This window comes from Bos grunniens, chromosome 1 (assembly GCF_055505025.1).
Source record: "Bos grunniens cultivar Pamir isolate PY7600 chromosome 1, Bosgru_T2T1.0, whole genome shotgun sequence".
In the NCBI taxonomy this organism is placed as follows: domain Eukaryota; kingdom Metazoa; phylum Chordata; class Mammalia; order Artiodactyla; family Bovidae; genus Bos; species Bos grunniens.
Genome location: NC_141165.1, coordinates 55374898 through 55388067, shown reverse-complemented (window position 1 = coordinate 55388067; position 13170 = coordinate 55374898). Strand labels below are relative to the sequence as shown.

Below are 13170 nucleotides of genomic sequence, written 5' to 3'. Positions count from 1 at the left end.
ATACACAAAATAAATAGAAAAAAACAAATGTCCTAAAATCTTTGGTATCATTTCAAAGAGTTAGTAATATATGTGTCCCATAAAAATATGTTTTAAAAGTTAAAAAATATTTCAATCTGGTATTAAAGATAATGACAATATGGGTTAAAAAGTAACTCATTCAAGAACTTTTTCTTACAAACCCTCATTGAATGAATCGAGAACCCTGTCTTCCAGGAGCTCCTCATGTAGCTGCTGCTAAGTCACTTCAGTTGAGTACGACTCTGTGCGACCCCATAGACGGCAGCCCACCAGGCTCCCTCGTCCCTGGGATTCTCCAGGAGAAAACATTGGAGAGGGTTGCCATTTCCTTCTCCAATGCATGAAAGTAAAAAGTGAAAGTGCAGTCGCTCAGTCGTGTCCGACTCTTAGCGACCCCATGGACTGCAGCCTACCAGGCTCCTCCGTCCATGGGCTTTTGCAGGCAAGAGTACTGGAGTGGGGTGCCATTGCCTTTTCCCCTCATGTGGCAGGCAAGACCAATTTTATCAATTACTACTCAATATGAAAGGCTGGAAAAACTCCAATGGATATGCAGAGAAGGTAAAATCTAATCTTAAAATACCACATTTTCTATAAGTCAAATCAAAAAATCAAATTAGATTTTTCAGTTTAGGTAGTGTATGTCTGATTATGATACATAGACATCAAAGATCCAATGCATTTACTTTAAAAATCAACATTCTTTAAAGCATATCCCACCAACCTCAATAAAACTTTACTGTCTACCATTTCTGTTAGTCAAACTGAGTTTTATTTTTGCTTTTGATTTCAGGCTCCTTTACTGTGTTTTGTATTTCAAATGACCTACCTAGGAAAATGAGGCCTTCAAGCCCTGAGCTGGTTTTATATCCTGACAGTTTCCAGACATGCTATGCTCTCCCTGGGGGCTGAACGATCTCAGGAGAAGGCTCCATCTATTTTCAACTAATATCTGACAACTGTCAAATTTCTGTGTCTCATTTTAAACTTTTCATCCTCCCTTCAGCCTCATTTTTCTAGTTGCCTATATCTCTCCTTGCCACTTAATAAAATATCATCAAAATCACCAAGGGAACTTGTTAAAAACAAAAACAGTGACCCATAACAGACTGAATCTCCTGGATTCATGCGTGGGAATTTGGATTAACAAGCCTTTTGCCAGCCCCTCAATTCCCAGGGGATTACCAAGTTCTATCAGTGTGAAAGAGTACTTTATGACATATCAGTCTCATTGCTAACACTGAGCCTCAGGACATATATTTTAAGATCTCAGTTCCATATAATTTTCAAACTAATCATCACAATAATTCTATGCAGTGAGAATCATTGCTTCTATGTTACACAAAATGAAACAGAGGCTCAAAGAAATTAAGTATTATGTGGAGCTATGAACATTGCCAGCATGCTGTGTAGACTGTATGGTAGGATGAAAAAGATAAAGGGCCGAAAAGTGAGCCTTATATTTGAATCCTGGCAATGATACTACCCAGAGGGCTTCCCAGGTGGCACTGGTGGTAAAGAACCCGCTTGCCAGTGCAGGAAACTAAAGAGACATGGGTTCAATCCCTGGGTGGGGAAGATCTCCTGGAGAGGAGCATGGCAACCCATTTCAGTATCCTTGCCTGGAGAATACCATGGACAGAGAAGAATGGAGAGCTACAGTTCACGGGGCCGCCAAGAGTCGGACGTGACTGAGCGACTTAGCACGCACACGCGTAATGATACTACAGCAGCCTGATCTTGTCATTCGACCTTGTTGAGCCCAGGTAAATCACAGGAAAGTGGTGATTACAATACTGACCTTTATAACTTATAGCATACCAAGATTTTAGAAACGTTAATGCATTTCCATCTACAATTCCATTTTTTTCCTTTTTCAATCTCCTTAAGCATGAGCCCATTTTAAAAGTCTTCTTTTAGCTTCTTTACTTATGAGTAGAAATGCATTACCACTTTTTAACAACCTTATGTTAATGAGTCATCTAAATATGATTATTTGGGAGGTACATCTGTTATGTAAACCACCATAACAAGCCTGTTTAAATAGGCTAAAATTGGAAACAATAGAATTTCCAAAATTAGGAGACTATCAAAGAAAGAGAAATTATTAATTAAAATTATAAGCTGAGCCACACAGTTTAATAATATACAAGCACTAAATATTATAATTTTTAGAGAACTGCTGTCAAAATAATAGGCATAAAATAAGATGTGAATTATATTACATTATTTCATTTGAAACTGTATGTACACATGCATGTGTATACATAAACATATATATTGGCACTTTTCTCAAAAGATAGGAAATATATCAATGTAGTAATAATAGTTATCTTTGGGTTTAGTAATTATGTATTACTTTTGTTTTCTTCTTTGTATTTGTAGCTTTTCTGATTTTACACATTTTCTATAAAATATGTGTACATTTTACAGAGAGAAAAAGTAAACATTATTAAAATAAAATTTATAGGTAAGTTCAGTTCAGTCACTCAGTCATGTCTGATTCTTTGTGACCCCACAGACTGAAGCATGCCGGGCTTCCCTGTCCATCAACAACTTTATTTATTTATAAATAAAACAAAAAATGCTTCAAAATATTAGAATAGGCCATGCAATCACTTGCTTCTTTTTATCCTGGCATCCACAACAAAAATACATTTCTTACAAGGGTTTCTTTAGTTTCTGTTATACCCAATACTGTAAAATACTTAATAAAAGATAAGGATCTTCTCTCAGATTATACACATTAATTTTCCTCTGACCATATTTGGCTTCCATGAGAATTCTACAAATAAAATATCTGCAACAGAAGGCTCTGAAATCAGGGAACAAACTGTTCTTAACTGTGTGGGATAATTTTTCATTTACATGAGAATCAGCCTTCCCAAAATAAAATGGCAGTATTCGCTCTCTTCTGGGCACTGTTCTTTTCCTTTTTTTTTTTTAATTATCCTCTCTGTGACCTTAGGCAAGTAATTTAACCTTTCTGTGTCTCTATTTCTTATATAGAATAGAATGATAATAGTATCAACTTGATAAGCCTTTTCATTTGAGGATTAAATCAGTTAATGTTTAGAAAGCCCAGAAGAAAATGATCATAACATAATAATGATAATAATAATAATACCAGATACTATTTTTAACCTTAACAACCACCTTTAAGAGGCAGGTATACCACTGCCCTAGATAGTACATGAGGATTTGGAGACTAAGAAGCTGAGTTACTCCTCACCTTACACGTGACACTGAGAGTCAGATGCAACATTTACTGACATCGAAGCCTACACATGGTCATTAAACCATCAGGCAACAGACAATATTCATAAATATTAACCAGCCTATTGTAAGCCAGACACAGACACTGAGCAATACTGCTCAAGGCTCAGCTCTTGCCTTTAGTCTAATAAGAAGGGCTATCAGGTCTTTGAGCATGAAGTGTGATGTCAACCATGAGGATATGAGCCCATAATAACAGCGAGAACGGTGTTAAGTGTAATCTAGAGAGGTCAGACAAAGCAAACTGGAGGAAGCAGCCCTTCAGTAGAGATCTGAAGGATGAGCTAGAGTTAGCCAGCAAGCTGGTGAGGAACAACAATCAGCTGGCATTTGCTCCCTGGCGTTCTGTGCTGGAACTCTGGAGATGCCAGCGTTAACTTTATGCCAGGTGAAAAATGATCTGAGTGCCCACAGCTGCAGCTGCTGCTTTATACCCTATCCCTCCTACTTCCATCGTTAATGAGCCTGAGACCAGAAAAAATGCATCTTAGTAACTAAGGGCTCTTCTGTTAGTCTTTGTTCCAGAGACAGAAGAGAAGTTCTTCACTTCTGTTAATGAAACAGCCACAGATCTTTTGTTACTTTGCTTTAGCACTTTCTAAAATAGAAGTTTGATGCTACTAACTCTCATTTTTATACATCTTGGTGGCAGGTTGCTGTATGCTCATAAATATACTGATTATAAAAGCACATGATTTTTTTTTCCCCCAGGAATGGTTCTAAAGCATGTCAAAACTTCTAAGGTTCCATAAGGTTAATTTCTGCTGTTAGGAACTCTTCTGATTTGCTTGAACTTTTAGCAATTCTGACTACTTGTAGTTACACAACATCCCAGAGACACAGGCATGCCAGAAGGTATCTATTCCAGATATAAATAACTTTACTGAGTCAAGGTAAGTTTGAGGCCTTTATAGATATCTTCATATTTCAAATATTATTTTTTAAAAAGATGTCTCATTTCAAAGTTTTATTTGAGGAGAAGGAACTTTCTTTTTCTGCTGTGGTGTGTCAGATATAGCCCCAGTATACAGAGTCTAGAAAGATTTCCATTTTGCCTTTTAGAAGTCACTTCTATATGACTACAATCACTTATTTGAATTTGTACAAAAAAAAGAATTTCATCTTTACTTAATCATCAAGTAAACAAACTTCAGTGCTGTTTGTGGCTGGTAGTGTAAAATAGGAAGATTCAAAGGAAACACAGGATTTATTTCCTTTCTTTAAGGAGTTTGCATTATGGTTGGAAAAGCTAAAAATCATCTTAAAATGATTTGGGGCACTGACCACAGAAAAGAGTAATATCAGGACACCAGAGGAAGAAAACTTTTCTCTACACTAAGAAAGAGGAGCATAACATGGGATCCAGTAGCACAGTTTTCTATTATTTATATATATTTTGTATCTGTGTTTTTTGAATCCCTAGTTTTCCAAATAAAGGAAAGCATCTAGTATATTTTTCAAGGCAACGTATCTTTCAAAATGATCACTTAAATAAATTAAAAAAAATGTGCTCTCCTGAAATAAGTTTTTAAAAATGTATGTTAGAGAATCTTCACCAAACTATTTCCAATATGCCAAGAAAAGTATATTTCAATTGTTACAAGAAACAGCAGCTTTAATTCAACCACTAGGGGGGAAATCCTGCAGTACTCACTGCAGTATATTTCTCTGAAGCTGAATTTTTAGCTTTATTTGAACAAGGTATGCTTCCTCTAAGCCGTTAGTCTCTAGCCGAGCCAAGCTCCAAGGCTTAAAATAAGGTGAAAGTCTTGGGTCACTATATCTTACTACTTCTTCTCATATGGATTAAAAATAAAACAGTAACAGCGGATCCAACTCCAAGGAATGGTGTGGAAATGTGTCTTTCTGACACTGAAGAGAGAAGGCGCCTGACTCTGTGCAGATTAGCTCACAGAGAAATTCTGCTTCCTCACTTCAACTGACACTTAAAAAATTCCAACAATTTTTTAGTTGAAGAATTACACTCTTGCATAATTTTGGAGACATTATATAAAATCAAATTAAAACAAAAATATCATCATCACAGAAGACAGGTCTGTCTTGGACAAAAGGGGAAATTCCAGGTCTTTGTATAATTTTTAATGCTGTGGATTCAGTGACATTGTTTTTTAGCCTCTTTATTTGTAAGACACTATACATCTATCTATAATTTAAGTAGATAACATTTATAAGTTTCTTTAAAATGTTTATTTTCATTTAGTGTCATCTTTTCAAATGACACAAGTTTTTCTTTACATATGCCTATCACTCTCCATACAAGGTATAGATATCATTACACAAAGACAAAAAAAAGGACAGCCTGTGTGTGAAGGCTGGGACCCCAAGAATGTTACCTCAGTGCTCCCCAAAACTATGTAAGCAAATACCTAAGGATCTCCCAAGAAATTACTTTGGACTCCTACAATTGTAAAAGAGCTGTAGAGAGTATGACCTAAACTATGTTATGGACAACCAAATATTTGATCTTCGTGTAAGAAGAGAAGCTTTTATTATAGGATGCAAAAAAACAGTCCTCAAACTCTTCAACTGTTTCCTTAAATTTATTGCTTTAACATGTATTATATATCTACTCTATCTCTACTGAAGAGATATAAAGATAAGCTGGTGAATTCTGCCTGAATAATTATACAGTTTATAACTGTCTTAATAACACTTTTAAAACCATAAAGGCAGGACTATTCGTGTAAGAGGTTAAAGACAGAGTAAGATTAAACATCAACAGTGGCTATCCTAGCCACTATTCTAACTTGCTCTGCCTTACTTGAGCCATAAAAGCAATCAACTAGAACAACAGCTCCAAAGAGCTTGGTAAATTTTGAGGTTGTTAATCATTGTTGAGTGTTAGGAAATCTACATGTAAATAATAAATAAACCTGGCCTTGTCTTCCTTCTACCATTCATTTATTATGGTAGATAAACACTTTTCAAGAAATTTCTAGGTTCTCTGGATATAATATTGAAAGACTTTGTGTTTTGGAACTTATATTCCCATATGGTAGATACACAATAAGTTAATTACAAAATTACTGTAAAAATCTCATATTGGCTCTCACTGTTATGCACAGCCCTCAATGTTTCTAGAAGAGTACTGAATGCCTATATTGTCAGTGGCACTGGGCACAAACTAGTGATAAAATCCAAAATTTTCAGCCCAATGTTCAAGGCCATCTCCAATACTGCCTCACCCGCCTGTATGATATGATCTCTTACTGCTCACATCTAAGACCAATGGAGAAGGCAGAGCCCAACACAAATGAAATGTGTGGTAGGACATTATCATTTTCACCCACCAAAATTGCTCTTTCTGTCCATGCCTTGAGAGGAGAGCCTTCCAATGTGGTCTCTACTAAACCCCTAAGTCCAATTTTTCCCTCCACTTAAATGCTATAAACCTTGTGCATACTGTTCTCTAGTAGCATTTATTTTGATTTGTAATTTACTGGGTACTCATATTCATATATATGCCCATCCTGGTCATTTGACTGACCACTTTTTGAGGGCAGGAACTGCCTCTAACTTTTCTTGGCATCTCAGGCTTTTCTTTTTTAGCATATTATCTTACATAGTTAACTCAATTCATTTTTTTATGTTGAATTGTGTTATATTTGCAATGGCAGCACATAAAATTCAGTATCTGATTCACTTTACACATCTGTTACAAGGGAATACATACAAGTTTATAAGTGGTCTAACATTAGTTTTAGAGTATTAATACTAACAGTAAAACCTCAGCAACTCAGCGTCTGATATTTCCAAATTAATTCTGAACTTTTGAATCATTCATTTTCTGGCTAGTTTCTAATATGAACTCTTAGTTAGAACTCTAAAGTTTTCAGAGTTTTTGTGCATTTTGGCCATCTCAACTCTAGGGAACCTGAATTTATATATCTATGTATCCTCTTTTCATATAATCATGTCAGCCAATATTTCCTGTTCAAAATATAAAAAAACATTTCCCCAAAGTTTAAAAGCACAAAAAACTAAGCACACAACTGAATGAAACAGTGAAACAAGTACATTCTTTAAATTTAATATTTTTCAATAGATAATCTTCATACTAAGTTATCTAGCTAGAAATTGGTGTGTGTATGTGAAGGTGCAAAAATCCATCTAATATCCAACATATTCTTTTTTATAACTGTGCAATATTTCTGCAACAGAGTCACATATGCATGCCACTGACTACACATACACAACACACATTTACATGGCATATTAGACTACACAAAATTACACACAAAACACATATTTTCCATCTTCATTGTTTTCATAGTTACACAACATTCTTTCTGGCACACAGATGTGAAAATCACTCATATTTTACAGGTGTGTTTATGCCTACACCTACAGGTAAAAGTGATTTAATATTTAATCCCTGGTAGTTAAATATAAATATTTTTTGGTTTTTAGAAGTCGATCTGGTAAAATTACATGGTAATATGGTTTAGGTTTACTTTCTTCTTCTTTTTCCCCTCTAACAAAGAAATATAAAAGTATTTTTGTGCCACTGTCATGTGTTTCTTGAGACCATGATTCGGGTCATATTTTATCAATAAACAATGTTCTGTAAAGCTTTTATTATATCATGTTGGAAAAATTAAAGATTGTTATCCCAAGCCCCCATGATCCAGGTGAAAATGAAATGAGGGTATACACATAAGCACAATTCAGGACAGAGAACGTTTGGTACACAAAGAATAATCAGATGGGTTCCTACCCAGCACAATTCCATTCAGTAGTTTCTCTTGCACGTACCAGCTCAGCTGCCCACGATCCATGCTGCTTTTAGATACTACAAAGCAATTTTCACTCCAATTGCCGCTCGCTCAAGTTCTTCCTTTTGCACTCAGAAACGGATATGCCTGGACAGTGAGTGATGCCCTGTTGCAGCTGCCTCCCGGAATCCTTCAGCAACCCATCTCAGAGCTTCGCCGGTTTAAGCCCTGCCGCCAGCTCCAAGCTCGTTTTCCCTGGCAGCTGGTGGTATTCCGTCGGCCACTGGGCGGAGAGAACGAGCACTAGGGCGCCATCTGGAGGCGTCTTTAGGCAGCCACAGCAAGCTTAAAACAACTAGGTGTAACAAAAATGACAGCAAATTCTTTGTTAAATAAGCATACCGTTCTATACACTTTCCTGCGAACATTTTTTTAAAAGACAGAAAAATGTAGGAGAGTCTCATTCTGTTCCCTATGAGCATTCTCTCTTTCTTTTACACATCACAATAAAGTGAAAACTTCTATTTCTTTTAGGTACAAATATCAAGAGATGCCAAATTAATTGCTTCTTCTTGTCTCATCTCAAAAGAAAATAATCAACACTGGCTACTATCAGAAATTTTCAATATTTTAGTAGCTAACTCAAAGGCAGCTTTTCAAAAGAGAAATATATGCCTCTGAACTAACATAATGTAAGCATGTTAAACATGCTGTGCTACTTTAAAAATTACAAAACTTACCTCTGGAAATGTTTAGTGTGTTCCTTATCAATGCAATATACTGACTTGAGAATGATAACAAGGAAAACCAGTTTCAGTTCAAGCACATGTGATAAGGTGTTCATATGACTTTAATATTTCAACAAAAGCTCTTTGAATTAATTTCCCTCTAAATATCTCCCTAAGCTTCTTTCCCTTAAAGAGGATAATTTGTATACCTGAATGAGATATAAGCTTAATTAATTAATTGAATGGAGCACTTAAAGTCTTATCTACTGTGATATGCATTTAGAAATGTGATTATTGGATGTTTCATTACTCCCTACAGATCAAAATGAATATGCATCACCATCCACAATCCCCATTCAACCACTAGTCCTACTTCCACTAAGCATCATGATTTGGTATTTCACTTTTCCTTTAAAATTAAAATTTGACTTTTAAACTATTTAGTAATAGACACATCTACAGTGATTTATAGTTTTTCAAGCAAATGTGGACTAGAGCTTGATTATATACTCTGTGAGACCCCTGTGGGAAATAGAAATTCTTAACACTTCAATTTCAAATCAGTGTTTGAGAATTTCTGTCAGGGTAAACAGAGAATAAATTTGTTTCATCAATAGTTCATCTTAATTTTTATTTATGTATGTATGATAAATGAACGTACTGGCTTTTCAAAGGCATGCCATTAAACATATTCTTAAGAAACATTAGATTTTTTTTTCTTTTAAATAGAGCATGTACCAAATAATCAAGCCATAATTTCTGTGGGTTTGTAAAGTCTCTAAAAATTTATGTGCTGATGAGATTAAAAAAGAATGTTAACTCTTCATGTCTGTATATCCTCAACTCCTACTATTGTGGAATATGAAAACATATTAGTTAACTGATTACTAAATTACATGACTTACATGTTGCACTATGGTTAGTGTTGCACCAGAACTTCTTAGATGACAAGACACTGAAATATATAGTTTAAGACAACAAACAGAAAAATAAGGCTTGGAAATTTACAAATAATAAAGTAATAAGCACTGACCAAATACAGATATGCCTAACTTTTACCAAGTAAAATTTTATACATGAAAATGTAAATGTAAGAAAGAGATAAATTAGAGGATAAAGTTTCCCCTGATAAATATTTTGAACTTACAAAATCATTCTTTATGTAAAAAATCCCCAAAATCTCAAGAATGTCTTCATTAAAATATAAATTTACATGCATAAATAGAAAAAAAGAGATATTAATGAGAAGAGTAGATGTATGAATTTCATAGCCAGAGTTACTCTGCCTATCTACATCATCACCAAAAGCTAAAAATGATAGAAAATGGATGCTGCATGCAAAAGAGAAGATTATGTGGCTAGAAGGAGAAAAAAAGTATTATAATCATGTGCTGTCCCCTGAAAGAAGGTCTAAAATTAATCTCAAGACACTGAGACAAGAGAAAAATATAGGGAAAGACTAAGTCCCCAAATAGAAGTATACTAAGGAAGTCAATTATTTCAATTTAGCATGTAAAACTTATAGAAAGCAAAAAGGTCCAAGTCAAAGTCACACACTGGAGTCTAAAAATGAAAGCAACATGTGGAGTCTAAACATCTGTCTTTTACAATGAATTAAGATAAAAGGCCTGTGTTAGTGTTCTATGTAACAACAACAACAAATTAAATGTATTACCTGTCAGGTTTTGTAGGGCAGCCATCCACAGACAAAACTTTGATGAGTACCCAGCTCAGAGTCTCACAGGCTGCATGCAGGTATCAACTGGACCATATTCTTGTCTAGAGACATGATTGGGGAAGAATGTTTCTAAATTAAATCAGGTTACTGGCAGAATTCATTTCCTTGACTTCTTCAAGGCCACCAGGAAAACACGTCTTCATTTCAGGGAAGCAGCAGTCTCTCTTTTAGACTTTCACCTGAGTTAAGTCTGACTGACTCAGAATAATCTCCCTTTCAATGAATTCAAGATCAACTAATTTGTGACTTTAATTACATCTACAAATATCTTTCTTTTTTTTTTTTTTTTTTTAATTGGGTAGAAGCAAGTCATAGGTTCTAGTTATACCAAAGAAGAGGGAGTTATGTAAGGGTATTTACACACTGAGGGTCACCTTAGGGTGTGTCTACGATAGGTTCTATGTAGACACACTTGAGTTTTATTGCTTATTGTCCAAAAACATGAGTGGAACGGCCTGATAGGCATGGGAGTTCATTTTGTTGCCTTTAGGATCAGGGCAGAAACATATCATAGAGGTTTTATAGATGCATGGTTATATCTAACAAAAAAATATTACAGCAACAACAACAAAAATACCTAGAACAGTCATTTGATCAAGGACACGGGGCAGAACATAGGAGCCTTGAACTGAAGAGTGATATGAGACACATGAGCAAGACTTGGGACAGGGAAGAGCACTGTTGCTGATGTAGTTGTAATGGTTATTTGTACTAGACATATTTGTGTTGCCTGGTTGCCTGCCCACATCTCCTCACATCTAGTCATCCATACTCAGCCTTATTAGACCAGGAATATATGCCTGAAGAAAGAAGACATCCAGAGATGGGCCAGAAACTTATGGGAAAAATAGAAACCTGTCCAATTAGATTTTGAGGAATTTGAACTAAAGTAAAAGGGAGAAGCTGCCAGTTGGTGGAGAACACTGCAGCTGAAAGGCCACACAGCAATTAAGAACCATGTGTTAGCTGATGTAGAGAAAGAAGCTTAGCATAAGGGAAAAAAACACGGTGCAGACTCAAAAACAAGTAGAGATTAGAGAAACCATTCGTTCTCTTAATTCCTCTAATACATTCATATGGAGTTCCCATTGTGTACTAGGCACTGTTCTAGGTGCTAGGAATACCACAATAACTAAAACAAAGTCCCTGTTCTTGCGAAGCTTGTTCTTGTAGTGGGAGATGGTAAATATGTACCAGCATATAAATTATATTTCATTAGTTGAAAAAACTGTAGAAGCAAAAACAAAGCAGGGAATGCAGTTTAAAAGTAATGGGGGAAATGCTACCTGGGGAAATGGGCAGGGATATTTGATCATGTGCCTTTTGAATGGAAACTTGTATGCCAATGATGGTGCCAGCCATGCTGATATTTGTGGAAAAGGGATATTGGACAGAGTGCAAGGCAGGTACAAAAGCTCTGAAACAAATGTGTGCTTGATGAATCAAAGCAACAGCAAAGGGGGAAAACTGCCTTGTATAGTGAAAGCAAGAGAGCTGGCAATAGGATCTGAAGTCAGATACGGAGAGAGTGAGAAGATCACACAGGGCTTGTGAACTTGTGTCAGAATGCTAGCTTTTACCTAGAGAGGTGAGGCTTACCAGAAGATGATATCAGGCTTACATTTTTAAGAATTATTCTGGCTACTGTACAGAACAGATGGGAAGTGAGGTAGGTAACTGGAAGGCCATTTGGACCCTGAGACAGATGAAGTCTGGCCTAATTTCCAATTATGTTTCCCATGAGGTCTATATATTTGTTTGAGTCTTTGAATTTCCATGAGCCAACACTATATCTTTTTCTTCCAGAAAAAGAAGAAAAACCCTTTTCTTAAACTACATTGCTAAAGACTCTAAGGAATGTTAAAAGTATTCCAGACTTGGATATTTTGAATTTTTATATGTTTTGGCATAAGAGCTAAAAGATACTAGTACTTTAAAATCATGATACCCTTTTTTTTGGTTTGTTTTATAAATGATAGAAAGTACTTGCACATGGGCAGGTGATGTCAACCTATTGTTGAACAGAGTTATTTTTCCAGGGCATTGGCTTAAGCCAGAGAAAGATCAGTTCCTAAAAATTATCTTCTGATCCTTTGTGGCATGAGTGTTTCAAGAGTTTTCAAAACCATGAATATTATCATCCAATATCAATAAAAGAGAATTTAAGATATATGTCTGAATTTTAATATTTTATGGATAACTATTTTGTTTGTTATACTATGTGTATGCTAAGTTGCTTCAGTTGTGTTTGACTCTTTGTGACCCTATGGACTGTTGTGCACCAATCCCCTCTGTCCATGGGATTCTCCAGGCAAGAATACTGGAGTAGGTTGCCATGCCCTCCTCTAGGGGGTCTTCCCAATCCAGGGATTGAACCCATATCTTTTACGTCTCCTGCATTGGCAAGTGGGTTCTTTACCAGTACTGCCACCTGGGAAGCCCTTGTTATATTATAGTTTTAAAATTAGGTATGCCTTCCCTTTTAGAAATAAGATAATTTTAGAGACAAAACAATTCAAATATTTTATAAAGAATCCATTAATTTCCAATTTTATATCCTAATTCACACAAATACAGAAACACATACAGATGTGGGTCATTTGTACATGTGTAGACATATTTTGTGTACTTTTCATGGCATTTCAAATGAAATTTTACAAAATCAGTCATA

General features: G+C 35.6%; 1 long non-coding RNA gene across 1 annotated transcript in view; it reads right to left on the bottom strand.

Annotated features, from left to right (window-relative positions):
• Positions 1–8367, bottom strand: part of LOC147379469 (uncharacterized) — a 232285-nt gene extending 223918 nt beyond the window's left edge. Inside the window, exon 1 of the long non-coding RNA XR_015133202.1 lies at positions 8074–8367. This is a non-coding gene — a long non-coding RNA (uncharacterized LOC147379469). The remainder of the gene's footprint in view (positions 1–8073) is intronic.
• Between the last annotated feature and the right edge of the window lie 4803 nt (positions 8368–13170).